The sequence below is a fragment of the Copadichromis virginalis genome, linkage group LG18 (genome assembly GCF_057382275.1).
Source record: "Copadichromis virginalis isolate Kocher_CV1m ecotype Utaka linkage group LG18, C_Virginalis_male_GT1.1, whole genome shotgun sequence".
Lineage (NCBI taxonomy): Eukaryota > Metazoa > Chordata > Actinopteri > Cichliformes > Cichlidae > Copadichromis > Copadichromis virginalis.
The window spans coordinates 15,268,438-15,280,811 of NC_140635.1; the positions used below are offsets into that span (position 1 = coordinate 15,268,438).

Below are 12,374 nucleotides of genomic sequence, written 5' to 3' on the forward strand. Positions count from 1 at the left end.
AGGCTCAAGAGGGAAAGAAGCAGCCATCTGTCAGGCAACTGAATAGAAGAGCAGGGTTTAAGCTGTAGGGCCAAGAAGGCTAAGAGGTGCAAGTGGAGTGGAAAACATAGAACAGCTCTGATTAAGGGTTTCCTACAGGCTATCAAAGAGTTGCTTGAAGCAGAAAAAATATAAATGAAGAGTTTTATAGCTCAAATGCTTCATTACGAGCTTAAAGAGGTAAAAATGTTCAATGAACTGCTTGAAGAGGAACTCAGTGAGCAAAGAAGAAGATGAGCCACTTCCTCAGTCCATAAATAAAAGCCTTTGAAGAAAAAAATATATCAGTGATGAGGCCCAGAGTTATGGGGTCATTATGACTAAAAAGTATCTTTATATCGTAGATGGATCAACCAATAGGCTTTCTTGATGCATAAGTCTGTTAAAATAGGTTGGGTTCAATTTTTTTAGATTTCTGTGTTGGCTTCTTTAAAGTCTCTTGGACCTATAAAACATCAATCTCTGCATAGACGATACAGAAATAGATCAACATACATCACTACATGACATAGACATATGGCCTGTATTTGTATAGCGCTTTACTAGTCCCTAAGGACCCCAAAGCGCTTTACACATTCAGTCATCCACCCATTCACACACACATTCACACACACATTCACACACTGGTGATGGCAAGCTCCATTGTAGCCACAGCCACCCTGGGGCGCACTGACAGAGGCAAGGCTGCCGGACTAGTGGGCCCTCTGACCACCACCATTAGGCAACGGGTGAAGCGTCTTGCCCAAGGACACAACGACCGAGACTGTCCGAGCCTGGGCTCGAACCCGCAACCTTCCGATTACAAGGCGAACTCCCAACTCTTGAGCCACGATCGCCCATAGATGATCTTTTTTAAAGCACTATTGCAGTGCTACTCAAAATGTTAAGCATTTTTCCCTTTTAATAATCTACAAAACTACTGAAATAAACTTGTTTTTTGTAATCATTTTATTCCTGTTATGTAAACAACAGAAGTTCATTTAGAAAAGAAAAGATAAAAGAAAGGCTATACAAAATAAAGCAAAATACACTTACAGTATCGCTTCACCTTTTCTGATTCACTTACATATCAAAAAGGAGTGGGAAGAAGTGCACACTTATTTAATCCCACCCCTTACCATAAGTTACCATATAAGTTAATATCTGTCCACCTTCCTTACTGATATAAGCCACAATAATACCATTTAATATTTCTACACTCTGATTTGATTTAATGTTATATTCTAGAAGGTAATAGGGTTACTTCACATCTGACTGGGACCTAGTACACATCAGTGAATGTCCTTTATTTTCTGTGAACTACTTTTATCCTTCTGTGTGACGGCTTTATTCAGAATGTTCAGCTTCAGCTGTGATTGTGTAAAGCTGCCTTTGCTTTCCAAAGCATGCGAAAAGGTTTTCACATGGTTTATTTGTCCTAAATTGGTTGTTATTGTTCTGAGATTTGAGTTTGCTCTGCCCACGAGTCCATCAGTTCGGAGAAAATCCATGCTAAAACCATTAGCCTAGCAGTAGCAACTCGCAATGGCAACACCTGTTACTGGCATCCAGGGTGGCACAGGCTAGTCAGTTCTGGAAAGGCTCCTAAAAATAACCGGAGTGTTCCTGGGTTAATTACTATTCTTAGATCATTAAGAAGTTCAAAGTGTTGCACAGTGCCTAGATCTCATTTTCAAATACATTCTTTATGCGGCTGTGCGCTTCTGCTATAAACCTAGTTCTAGGATTTACCTGAATATTCAATTTTCTATATATATATATTTCTATTTCCATTTGCACCAGCCTACTCAGCACTAACTTCATTACGTTGATTTTGTTGTTGTCTGATATTTACTGTTGGCAACAGAGCAGCACCATTGAAGCAGCTTGAGGTTCAATACAGTAAACTGCCCAAGAACATCCTGGTGGCAGTTTTAGGAGGAGAAACCACACTTTCACTCATTAGCTTGGTGATTCTTGAAGACAGCTATGTGTTGGGATTTAAAGCAGTGAAACATGTACTTTTAGAATTAGTTTTGCAAACTATAGCAACACTGCTATCACAGACAGAAAGCCTTCCTAGTGTCTAGCCTGCATGACTTATCTCACATGGGAATTCAATGACCTTTGAAGATCTGGTTTTGTCTTATTAGATGTTTTGCCTTATTAGATTGTTGTAAGTGAATTACTGGTATTTAATGAGCCTGTTATGAACCCAGAACATGGCAGACAGCTCTGAATGTTCAGACAAAACATGACCAAACATGGTCCTATTTTAGAACAGAACCATGTTCGGTCCTGCAATAGGCAAAATTTTTATTTTGGCTTTTCACACCAAAACCATGTTTACTCAAAATACAAAATGAACTCAATAGTACATTTTCTGGACTTTTATTCTTATCTGTATGTAAAATATTTGGCTATTTATAGTATGTATAAAGTATTGACTGATATAGGATTTTAAGACTGACATGGATGTTTGGTAAAAACCTGCTATGTCAGCTGATATGTTTTTCCCCTTCATACATATAAAATCTGCCAAACAGATTCCCCCAACATTGGTTATGTGTAGTTTAAAATAATGTTGTATTGTTGTTGCAACAATTTACAGAATACTTTTTTACACTAGCTGATTCTCCAGGATTTTGTGTTTGTGGTTTGTGGCATTCCAAGTATGTGTTGCCAACAGGGAACTTGCAGAGTGCCCTCTGGTGGAAAAACTATGGAAGATCAACACCTTCGATCATAACATGATTGAAGTCAAATAGCTAGCACCCTCTGAATCAAAAAATAAATAAATCACAATTTCTACATATGGCTCAGAGCATCATGTTACTACGCTTTGGTTGATGAATTGGAAACGTGTGGCTTGCAGTTACGGCACCTCACAACTTACTGAAATTAGTAGATCTTCTACTCTTGTACAGCATCTCGGAGCCTGATATCACAGAGCACTTTCTGAGGTCCTCTAGAGTCAACTTTTGTGAGTTGAAGATACTTTAGTAACAGAAAGTCTCAACAGCATATCAAGGAAAGGATGACTATAATGCCTTATTCAACCTTTATTTAACTAAGTAGTCCCTTGAGATTAACATCTCTTTTTCGAGGGAAAATATTTGTGTTTATAAAACTGTGCAGCCAGTTCTCCAGTGTGTCCAAAAATTCTATTATTGTTCAAAGATGTTTGTTTAAGTGGGATTGTTTGGATTTGAGTGGGAAAAGCCTTGTCAACATTTCCACAAGTGGAATCCTTGTTGCTTGTTGCTCAAATTTCTGTTGATGACTCTGCTGGTTATTGTCTGTATTGCTGGAATTGCTTAAGTAGTGCCTACGAAAGAATGAGAACACAAGTGTAAAGGTGTTTTCCACTATCTCTTGAGTGTCTGACATGAAAAGATGTGTTCCCAGGACACAGGTGGCTGAATAGCTCCCATTTTACTCATGTTTTATGTGTGTATGTAAACATACACTTACGCACATTCTCTGTATTTTTTTGGCAGTCAGTCGTGTACCTGAAGCCCACTGCTGGTTACAAATTGGAGACTCAGAATCAGAAATTAAGTTGAGAATAGCAGCTCTGTTCTGATCTGTATCCATTTTTTCATATCTGAATGGTTTATGTGAGTGAAAAATCATCCTGCTCATTCAAGCATATTCAATGACATCCAAATATTCAAATGTGTGATTTTTTTTTTCTGTTATAGTTGATTTTTCAACCTACAACATGCAGTTATGTCCAGTTACAGTAGAGTACTAGGCAAATAGTAACATGACAGCAGGTTAAATGAAGGTTCTTGTTTTTAATTACAGTCTTATACAATATATCTACATACAGTCTCTCCCTCTCCTCTGTCTCTGTAGACCCTTACAGGTCATGGGATGCATTTTAATCTATGGGATTACACAACTCACGCACTACAGTGTGGTAGGGATTACACTTCGCTACTGACACATGTTCATGGAGAGACCATGTTTGACATCGCCACTGGTACTATAGGTATGGTCACTAGAGTAAACTCAAACTCATGTCACATATGGCATAGGACATATGGTAGAAGAATATAATGTAGATACAGTGTGAATGGTTAGAGTTACAGGAGCTGTACAGAATCTCACTGAGCTCCATGCACTTGGCTTGTGTTGTGTCAGGTCAATGAACTTTGATTACAGACCAAGGTTTCCGTAGTTTCACATGCCTGTCTGTTGCATTTTAACAGACCTGAGTTTTTGTGAGGTAGTGTGATGGAGCTGCTTCACTCTGCTGGCTCTGCTAATCAAGTATAATAGAGAGAAAAACACGGGCTTGTTATCTTGGTGCTGCATTTCCAGCTATTTATGCAAATATGAACCACATGTTGTTTCGCAGTGGTGATTATCAACAACATACTTCCTACACTACCAGGAAACAAAGGTTTCAGGGTTTAGTTAAAAAAAAACAAAAAACAATAAAATAAATAAAGTCTGTTAAATGGCATATTAAAGCATAGGTGATTTATTCTGATTCCACACAGGTATTACAATTTTGTTTCACTTCACTTGTTGCTGACTAATTTCTAAAGCAGGCCACATTTTGTGCAACGTGCAACAATGGCTGTGCTTTGATTTGCACTGACTTGAAACTTCAGTGAAACAGATCGTCTTTGATAAAGCAAGCATTAAGTGATAATAGGGCTATCTCAATACTAATACAGTCAGTCATATCTGAAAACCATTTCATATTTTTAATGCAAGAAGTGGCCCAGTGTTTTTAATCCTTAAAACAATGTTGATTTTTAATCAGTTTTAATAAAAATTTTCAGCTTTACTAAAATGCACAACTTTAAAACAGAGGTCAATGGCAATTTTTAGAAAACTAGTAATATGCATGTTGTTAAATGGCAAAAGCATACTAACAGCTCAAGTGCAGAAATTGAGGTTAAAAGTGGACTATGCACTACAGAAAACATGACTAAGAGCCAGGATCAAATGTGTTGAGAAGCGGTAATAACTTTTTGACTGCTTTGGTCTATTGTAAAAAGAATCACTTATTGAAATATAGCATATTTCTAAGGGTGTCAAACATTTGTGTCTTTAACAGCACCAGGCTTCTGACTGGTTCCTGCAATGAGAAAAAAAAGGTTTGCTAATCAAGCTTCAAAAGCGCTCTCATTTTTCCATAATGTGTTACTCAAACCCTTCTCTTAGCTGTCACTTGAGGCATAAAATAAAAGACGAACAATAGTACTGTCATTATTGAGTCCATTAAATCCTTAATTGTGCGATCCCTCAGTTGTGTCTACGTTCCGGTGAGCTCGCATTTTTTCCGCAAGTTCATTTGTTTGTGTTTGACCTCATCTCCATCACTAAACTTTTTCCCCAGCTTGTACCTAATAATGGTGTGAGTCATGGAAAGACAGCATTAATTGGCCATGTCTGCTTTTTCAGGTCTCATGCATGTTTGAGGACTTGTTATTCTCTGTGGTTGTATGCATGGAAATGTAATTTTTGGAAAGAAAGGAGCACTGTTGCCAGATTGGATTGACAGGAAGTAGCCTGATGAAACCCTAGAACATGACCGCTTAATTTTATTTGGTATGTATCATTAGATATGCACTCTAATAAACTGCTTGGTACTCTTTTATATGATATGATACAGTATTTTAAATTATTTATTTTATTGGTGCTTCAGGCCCACTTCACTTCGCACAGGTATTCAGGGTTCAGTATTGCTGTCTGCACTGCTGACGGTCTCTGTGTTGTAATGCTGCTTGTACACACACTCAAACCACTTTGTTAAGCTGCGGGCTTTGTTTTATTTCCCTGCAGAACAAATGACTTCCCAGAACTCAACAAATCATTTACTGGGATTAAAGAAAACGTAGTTTGTATTTACAAGGGCTTTTGATTCTTGCAGATTCAAAACAAATACACTTGCTCATTAACAGAGTATACAACAGCTAAAACACACTTATACCAATGCATTCAAATTATTAGACGCTATAAACTCATGTCAGAACTCAGTGGTAGTTATTTCTGCCATGCTCTCAATTTAAAAATGATGTCATTCTCATTGCCTTCTGTCTAAGATACACTTCAAAAAATGTTCATATGTATATATGCACCTACAGAAGTGAGCAATTCAGTTACAAAAAAATCCACCAGCTTACAACTTTCTGATCCACGAGCTGCTTTGTTTTTTTGACTCGGGCCATTTTTCACTCTTACAACATTATCGACCGTAAAGTTAACTTTATCTGGATATCTGGGTCTGCATGAATTAAAATTCCTACACTGTAAAAAAATATTCCGTAGAAAAACGGAAAATGTCCTGGTAATTTTCTGCCAGTACATTTTCTGTTTTTTTACGGAAGTTTGACGGACTTTTCTGTAAACGATAAAACGGAAAATTCTGTAGATTTACAGTATACTCTCTGTACTATTTACGGACATTTCCTTCAGCTATAAAACGGAAGATTCCGTTTATTCACAGTATATTTTCTGTATCATTAACTGATATTTTCCGTAAATAGAAAATTTGAAATTTCTGTTTATATTACTATTTCCAAGCACTTCTTTTCACTGTAACTCATTAAATATAGTTCTTTATATCCTTAAACGTACATTTCTATGCAATTACAACCTAGTACACCATGTACTCAAAAATTCATAAATTAAAACTTAAATTAATTTGTGCTTCGTACACAACAACATTGGTACAATTAATGTTAAATATTCTTTTATTCTCCTCAACTCTAAAACTATACTAAAATATAATGACAGCATCCATCTTGTCATAAAACTACTAAACAGCTGATACATGAACAAAATAACTCACAAGCTTTCAAATTTGAGCATTTTTATTTCCTTAAAATCAGGTTGCCCTCATGTAAATGTGTTTATTTACATTCATTCAAGTGGCTACCAAGTGTTTTCTTCAAACAGGACACCTGACAAACAAAAAATGTCATATTTAACTATATGTTCACATTTAATAATATCCATAGTACCTTTTAGTTAGAATCACTGCCTTGTGGTAGTTTTGCCTCAGCCAAATGGTTAAGGTGTGGCTTACATCCATGTCTGTCCACTTATGATACAGTATACACATGTAGTCAGTTATAGCCAAACACCTTTGATTACTGAATTACATTCACTTCATTAATGAAGTGAATGTCATTCACATTTGTGTGAACATTTGTCTGAGAACAACTCTTTACCTTAAAATATAACATACTTGAGTCAAAATTTGTTGACTGTTTAAGTGGTGCCACATGAATAAAACTGAACAGATCTAAAGAAGATGTTCCTGAACTTTGGGTTTATTCGAACAGGACGGATGGATAACCACAGGACTTTTCACCATATGATAACTAAAACACAAAATAAATTAAGACAGATCACTGTCCCAAACTTAAAGATAAAAGTGTATTTACTGGACTTGTTTTGTCAGTGAGGAGCAAAGTACAATTAGAAGTGCTTGTTCTGATGAAAAGTTAAACTGTAAACAGCAGCGTAGTGAATAAGGATCTGTGTCATCCTCAGCAGTGACAACACTTAAACATCATAGTTCAAAATCCTTAATGCACACCTTTTTCTCCATGGTGTTCAAATGCTCTTAGCTGTTTAAGTAGAGGAAAAAGTCTGACATATTTCATGACCATTAAATGTTAGACAAGGCTCTGAAAACAAGGTTACGGTTACAAACAAAAACCTCTGCTTGTGCGCACAGACCCTAAATCACAACAAATAAGACAATAGTAAGGCAAATTACTACAAAGTCTTGTTACCACTCTTCATATACCAGTGTGACAAAGTCCTGAATCCAGCCTGCATGTTAGTCCATCAAGGTCCATCTGAGCTTTAAGTAAAATACACTCAGCTTTTCCTTGGATTTTCAGAGTTGCTCAGTTCATACAGGAACTGCAGCAGTCGGGATTAACGTGTCGCTGTGTTGCTCCTCCAAGTCAGCCATTGAGACTAGTCGCAATTTATTCTGAGAAAAAAAAGAGAAACAACAAGTCATTTTTAAAAAGTTTGTATTTTTATTTTATTTTTTACCTAGAACATAAACAACATAAACAAAAAAGGATTAGGGCTGTGCGATATGACGATTTATATCAGATGACAATATAAAAATGTGTATGTTTCATATTATACACTATTGTTTGTTATGTGGTGTTGCAAAATAAACTGTTTATGGCAATATATTTTTCATGATTTTGATGGTCACTGTAGTGGCTATATTAATTTCTTAAAGTTCTCTCTTTCTCTTATACTTAAAATAACCACACTATGGACGGACAAGTGACTGTTTTTACGTGTACTTTCGTTACCAACAATGACGGTAAAACCATTGCGTGGCTCCGCCGTCCGCTTGTTTATTTTCCACATAAACCTTTCACAATAAAGCTCAAATGATGTACATTATTCCCAAACATCAAATTTCAGAATATGCATCAAACAAATGACCTCAAATAAAAACATGAAGTGACTATAAATGGCGCTTACAGTCACCACGCAGATGAAGGCACAGAGAATACCAGCATGACCAGCGAGGATGAGGCAGAACCAGCTAGCTCCATCAGAAGGACCAGACAAAAGAAATCGAGGACCTTATTGTTAAACGAGGGGCTACCTCTGTAGCATGGACATGGTTTGGTTATGAAAAGTCTGACACGCCCCAGAAAGCTATACTATGCAAATTATGCCACAAACTGGTCCCCACCACCACTCAAACACGACAAACCTCTTTAACCACCTACACAAGAATCACATGAAAGAGTATGGAGAGAGTTTACGAATGAAAAGCAAAAAAGAGCCGTCAGGTGCTCAAAATAATCCTTAGACTCAAACGTTAGAACAGGCTTTTCCTCGCAGCACGCCGTGAAATAAATACTCAGAAAGAAAATGGCAGCCGTTTAAACTCATGTCTAAAAATGTATAGTTTCATGCATCGGTCAAAACACTCGACTCCAGGTACACGACGCCCAACTGAAAACACTTCACATAAGTCGAGTTGCCCGAGAATCACAGAATTTACAGAAAATGCACTATTTTGTGATATATATCGTTATCAGGAGAGAAATGTCTTATATTGGGATGTGAGATTTTGGTCATATCACACAGCCCTACAAAGGATTATAATTCACGTAGAGTTGCATACACATAACACCATTCTGTTGCAACAAAAGCAGTTTATAATTAAAGTAACATGCATACCTTGAAAAACGAAATCAACCACAACATTAAACTCACCTTGTGTTTGTAGAGAAGGTGGTCAGGGTTTTTCTTCATTTCCTGAGACCAGCTGCTCTGGATTATTACCAGCTTGTATCTTCATCTTTTTTTTCACTTGGTGAAGTCTTTCATTGCTCTGCACTGGAAAACCAAAGTGTGTGATCAAAGGTGAAATAAGGGATATTTTTCCACTGCAGGACTTAGAGTCAAGTAGTGATAGCTGTTGAACCATTTCTCAAATAATCTGTAAGGATCTGGATTTTTAAGAAAGATACAAATATCTCTGCTTATATTTGGCTAAAAGCTTGATATAGACAAGGCATATAAAGCCCCTGCACACCAGCACTGCGCTTACATTATAGTTCAATCAAGAAATAGTTATTATTGATTTATTATTGAATTTTTTTTAGTAATAATTATTAGTATTTAATCATATTTGCACAGTGGGGTGACAAAAATATTCCACATACTAGAAATGCTGCTCAACATTTCATAAATTACATTTTCAACAAATGCTGGAGTAAAAACACAGTTACAGGGAAAATGTGTCTGTCTATAAATATTAACTAAACATTTCTATGTGCTACAAAATAGACACGTGGTGAGGTGAAACTATACTTTCAATAATATTACCACTACAGTCTGTTAACCACCGAAATAATCTATGCTGGTCAGCTAGCTAAAAGTATTTACTTTAGCAGCCCAAATCAGAGTGCTGCTAAAGTATCATCAGCAAAAGCTAATGCTACATTAGCATTTGCTAGCGTCAGCCGGGAAGGTCTGAGGGTTAAACTAGGGTTAGTGTAACTTTGCCCGAAACCCTTTAAAGTGTACAGTAGAGCCAACTGTAAAACACGGGTATTGATACAGTACTTATGAGAGTCCTAGAATAATTTCTAGGACCATAAGTTCTCACTTTCCCCAGTTATCCACATCGCTGACTTTCGCTAATTAGCTAGTTAGCAGTCACAGCTGTGTAATACCCAGAGAGACACAGACAGCTAACTATAATATTTATGAAAACTGGTTCAGCCACTGAAGGGCAAAACTGGTGGTATCACAGTAAAAATTATTTTAACATTAACTAAAATAAAGCTTAAGTCATGTTAAACCTAAATAACAATTATTTTTTTAAAAATGAGTCAGCAAAATATTCCTGACTTGTCTGGAGACAGCCGAAACCAGTTAACAAATAAATTAACAATTCTTTCTAAATAAAAACGCAGAGTCTTTTGAAAATTATTATTTTGATAAAAGGAAACATGAGTTTTAATACTTACCACAGAAATTTGAAGGCAGTTTCTCCAACTTCAGAGTCCAAAATCCAGATGAAGCCTGAAAGAAGCCTAATGGCTGCTCTTGCGCTTACTTTTCCCTCCTTTTTGGGTTCTTTTTCCCACAATGCATTGCAGTAGTTGAGAAATACAGAAAAATACCTGTAAATGACTAATACGGAAAATTCCTTCACGTTTATACAGTAGATAGTACTGTATTTTTACGGATTTTTTTACAGTGTAGGCTGCTTTGTGAATTTATAGTGCTTGTTTTTCACATGGAGCTTGGAAATTCATAAAGAATTAAGCGGTACAATAAAAGCCCATATGGCAGATGAATGCTCAGCCTTTTAAAATGATGACTTGGCTGCTGGTAAATCAAACACCCACACAGCCCTGATGCCAAATGGTTCACCGCCTCTCATTGACTCTCTTTGTGCAGGCTGGAATTTGCTGAACTGGTTTTTCTTCCAGTTTTATGTGCATATTGGTGCTACCATGAAGGAAGCATATGCACATTTGCCTTAATGTTCCAAATTCCAGTGTTTCTTATTTGGACTGAATATGTTAAATAACTCATATTGCTGTGTCAACTCTAGACAGTCTGTTTTGCCACCTGTCAGAGTCCTCTATCCAGTGCTCACACTATACATTTGGATGTTTATTGGAAAAAGAAGAAGAAGACAGTGAAGAATTTAAAGCATCTGAGATAAAGGTGGATGACCTTGTTTGTCCTTCATAATCCACTTTAGATATAATATTTGTTTTCCACGAAAATGTTTCCTGGAGCAGCTTTAAAGCAAATAGAGCTGACTGCTGAAGGTGGTGGCACGCAGGGCTGAGGTCAAGTGATAATGGATTACTTCCTTTTTAATGTAAATGCAGTTATGAAATATATCAGAAATATGTATTTCAGCACATTCACATTGCAATTTATTCTGTGTATAGGCACAAAATTTAACCAAGTTGTTTCCAATAAATTCCCAAGTTATATTGGGTTGACTTAAGTCATTCCCCAAGAGTAGGAAATACGCAAGACTGTGATGATAGTATTAAATGCCATATGCACTTCTTTTTTTTTGTCTAACTAACTAATACAGTTGTGACAGTTTTCGAAGAAAAAATGTACGTGTATCGTGTCAAGCACTGTGACATTGTATCCAGTAACATTATAATCTCAGCAGCAATGGGTCTGAACAATGCTCTGGTATTACATTGAGGGTCTATTGTGTCTGACAGCATTGCTAATTCTGTTTATTTCAGTGATTACAGTGAAAGCGACAGTGTGCCTCCTCAAAATAGCTAATGGGTTTTTGATTGGTGCACAAAAGATGAATACTGCACAGTAAATATATTACAGGGTCTAATCACTAAATGTCTGCAATCTTGTTTTGCATCTGCAGCATTGTTTTTGACACATTCTGCTTTTGTCTTTATGCTACATTAAATGGAAAGTACTGGATGTATATTTTAGCTTCTGCAATGTACACAAAGTGTGTTCAACCAAAGGGTTGTCTCTCTTACTTTGTTTCTTATATTTGCAGTCTTACTGAAGGTATCTTTCTCTTTTTTTTAACTTCATCTTGTGGATTTGATTGGCAGGCTTTGACATGAGTGGGCTGCTTTTAGCCAACCACTGATCTTTTTTAAGGTTTCTTCTGTCCCACGCCTTTCTTGTCATATCTGTCATTTGCAACCCTCCCACAGGAGAGGCTTTGTTTGGAACAGATATTGGGACTTTTTGAAGGAGTTACCAATATTGCTTAGAGCTTGCTTGCTTGTAGCAGTATTTGTAAGTTTATTTAGAGCTATCAACTGAAACATTCGGGCTGAGCCTGCTGTCGATGTTCCCACTTAAAACTGATA

The 12,374-nt window shown here is 36.7% G+C and overlaps 1 protein-coding gene and 1 long non-coding RNA gene across 2 annotated transcripts in view; one reads left to right on the forward strand and one right to left on the reverse strand.

Annotated features, from left to right (window-relative positions):
• The window catches only part of pde1cb (phosphodiesterase 1C, calmodulin-dependent b), a 162,502-nt gene that overhangs the window by 70,281 nt on the left and 79,847 nt on the right, over positions 1-12,374 (forward strand). The gene's annotated exons all lie outside the window — the stretch shown is intronic.
• LOC146687517 (uncharacterized) lies at positions 6,030-10,699 on the reverse strand. The gene is made up of 3 exons (XR_014916517.1): positions 10,515-10,699; positions 9,253-9,375; positions 6,030-7,990 (listed from the first exon to the last, which is right to left on the reverse strand). It is a non-coding gene; the product is annotated as an uncharacterized LOC146687517 (long non-coding RNA).